The sequence below is a fragment of the Cyprinodon variegatus genome, unplaced genomic scaffold (assembly GCF_000732505.1).
Source record: "Cyprinodon variegatus isolate N-32 unplaced genomic scaffold, C_variegatus-1.0 Scaffold645, whole genome shotgun sequence".
In the NCBI taxonomy this organism is placed as follows: Eukaryota; Metazoa; Chordata; class Actinopteri; order Cyprinodontiformes; family Cyprinodontidae; genus Cyprinodon; species Cyprinodon variegatus.
This window is the reverse complement of record NW_015151098.1, coordinates 194,151-197,432: the sequence shown is the minus strand read 5'-3', so window position 1 is coordinate 197,432 and position 3,282 is coordinate 194,151. Positions and strand designations below refer to the sequence as shown.

Here is a 3,282-nt window from a genome sequence, read left to right as displayed (position 1 = left end):
ATTAAAGTCAGAATTCTGAGATTAAAGTCAGAATTCTAAGATTAAAGTCAGAATTCTGAGATTAAAGTCAGAATTCTAAGATTAAAGTCAGAATTCTGAGATTAAAGTCAGAATTCTAAGATTAAAGTCAGAATTCTGAGATTAAAGTCAGAATTCTGAGAAAAAAGTCAGATTTCTGAGATTAAAGTCAGAATTCTAAGATTAAAGTAAGAATGCTGAGAAAAAAAGTCATAATTCTGAGATTAAAGTCAGAATTCTGAGGAAAAAAAGTCAGAATTCTGAGATTAAAGTCAGAATTCTAAGATTAAAGTCAGAATTCTAAGATTAAAGTCAGAATTCTGAGATTAAAGTCAGAATTCTAAGATTAAAGTCAGAATTCTGAGATTAAAGTCAGAATTCTGAGATAAACTGAAATAAAATGTAAAAATCAGTTAACTTTTTTTTTTTTCCAGTGGCCCTAATCCTCTTCCGTACACGTGTCTTAAAATTCAGGTAACAGCTAAAAAATAAACACACACAAAAAAAATGGGATTTGGTACATAGGCTCCATTATTCGAGGTAGAAACTGAGCACTTTCTTTCCTAGTGTGTCTCCAGTTTGTAATCGTTGTCGGGTTGCTATTGGTAACTTGACGCGCTCCTTCTGGTCATGTGTTCAGCTTCACTCATTCTGGAAGAAAATTTGGGGAAAAAATGGGATCCAGATCCTCTTATTGCCATCATCGGGGTCTCCAGTGCTTTGCGACCAGCCACTAAAAGTGAGAAAATGGCTGTCTTGTTTGGTACGGTGATCGCTAAAAGATTGATTTTTAAATTTTGTAAAAAGGACTCTGTGCCCACATTTGATTTGTGTTTGGGAGAACTAGCAAATACTCAGCATCTGGAAAGACTGAGACACTATAACGAAGATAAGGTCGATACGTTTGAGAAAATATGGGACCCTGTACTAAAATTCCTTCAATAAAAAAGTGATTATGACTAACTTACCGTAATACCTTGTATAACTCTCCTTTTTTTTTTCATCCTTGTGGAATGCTTTGGATCAATTTATGGTGTTTTCATCATGTTGTCTTGACTGTGTAAGTGTGGGTAAGGGAAGGGTGGGGATTTGATCTTTTATTTTAACTTTTGTATATCCATTTGGAAAATTTTATTTAAAAAATCAATTTGGGATCATACCAAAAAAGATCAAATCTATCCTAAATTTCCAGAATTGAAAGGATTCTTAATATTTGAAAGGATACCCATCCCTATCAGCAATCCTGACCAGAAGAAACATTTTATCTGACCCCTTTTTTTCGCTCTATAATTCATTACTTAAACTTAGCAATAAAGTGGAAGAGTCAAAACTTTTTAGATAACAGTTGGTTTGTAAATTTATAGGACGCTGTGGAGGGGACTTTGTTTTATTTGGCACACATAAATCTTCCTAAAATGCATTGGTTCTTATGCACTGAAAAAATGAATGCAACCATTTTTTTTGCATTTACTTAATCATATTGTTTCATGTTAGCAGGGAAGGACATAAAACAATTGTGTTAAAGTAACTGGATATGATTAAGTAGATCCCAAAAGCGGTTGCACTATTTTTTTCAGTGTGGTAAAACCAATCTGATCTATTAAATCCATTATAAAGTCACTAGATGGCGCTCTTCTCCACATGTTTTTAGGAAAAAAGCTGCATGAATGAGCTATTCTCAACAAAACAAACAAAAAAAAAGGACAAAACAATGCAGGAGAGGATTTTTTTTTGTCTTAATATATTTATTGTTAAAAATGAGTCCTAGAATTTGACGTGTGGGCTCTGACATGGGGCTCTTTCACACCCCCTCCCATGCCAGCGGATGAGAACTCATGCAGCTGTGTGAGTACGCCGTCGACGCTCTACGGTGATCCTACTAGTTTAAAGCTTTGTCACAGAAGAATCAGAAGCTGCAATGACTTTGACTTTCAATATACTGATATGGATAATAATTGCATAGGATCATAGCCATGCTGTACAATACACATGAATAGAAAATAATATGTTAGAATGATTAGTACAGACTTCCTAAAGTAGATTTGTACAGTTCATCATATATACTAACATTTTAAGTGCATCATATGATATGAATAACCTTTATAATTATTGTGATTTCATACAGAATTATAGTGATTTATTACATACAGTACATACATGAAGTAAAGTAAACCTTTAACAACTTTAGAGGGACACTGCAAAGCCCTTAAATGTGATATACATATATTATTTATATATATATATGATATAATAAAATGAATTATCGGTATGCAGAAGAATGATAAAACTTTACACATCTGTCATACCAGGTTATAGCGATCTTTTCTTTCCACTGCAGCGTTTCTTTTTTTTTTTTCACAGTACAGTTTCTACAACCTCAGGAAAAAAATAAAAATAAGAGAGAAAGCCATTTCTGTGTCAAACAGAAGGTCAGTATTTTGCATGCATTACCTTATAAGTTGTAAAAATATAATATTAGTGATCGAGAAGAAAAAAAACCTCAAACAACAACTGCATGCAGCAACAGTGGGTAAAATGTTAACTTTGTTATGGTTCAAGTACCTTCATGTCACACACCCTCACACAGGAAAATAATAAGGCATGCCTCATTTAACTCGCCCCAAAACCGCTTCTCTAATGGCAGATACATCTTATGAGCGACTGACATGGAGTTCCTTCTCGTTTACCTTCATATGGTCAATACATGAATAATGAGACCTGCGAACACAGAGAAGATCTGGATTATTAAATCTGTCTGTCAACATTTCTAATCACAGCTCTGTTACAATAACATGGTCAGCTACCGGCTCATCTAAAGATGCAGTTTTCTGTTGTTCTATGAAGCTTTAACTGCTGATTGGAGCCACTTTTGACTTTCTTTATGAAAAAAAAATATGTAAGCACTGCATAAATCCGCGTATGGCTCGTTCTTTGGTTTTTTCGTTTCAAAACAAAAACGAAAAAACAAAACAAGCATGCGGTTTTTCTGTTTTTTCGTTTTTAAAACCTGAAAAATCGAATTAATAGAAAATCAACAACGTTTGAGTTTTGTTTTGCCATCTAAATAAAAATAAAATACGGTTGTTGTTTTAATATGTAGCGGTACCGGAAATGAAGCAAGTCACCAAAGAAAAATCATTTACAGTGGATGAAGACGGCACCAAAACAAACCATTTCTAAACAAACGGCAATGGCTGCACTTCTAGCCTGGTGAGACCATCCTGATCTCGCGAGCTTTCAAGGTTTCACTCGCAGATCAGTCTG

The 3,282-nt window shown here is 34.1% G+C and overlaps 1 protein-coding gene across 2 annotated transcripts in view; it reads right to left on the bottom strand.

Moving 5' to 3' along the window:
- Positions 1-2,344: 2,344 nt before the first annotated feature.
- LOC107096732 (neuroplastin-like) overlaps positions 2,345-3,282 on the bottom strand; it is a 39,106-nt gene continuing 38,168 nt past the window's right edge. For both annotated transcript variants that reach the window (XM_015393510.1, XM_015393511.1), the window contains exon 8: positions 2,345-2,736. The gene's annotated coding sequence lies outside the window, so the exon portion shown is untranslated. The remainder of the gene's footprint in view (positions 2,737-3,282) is intronic.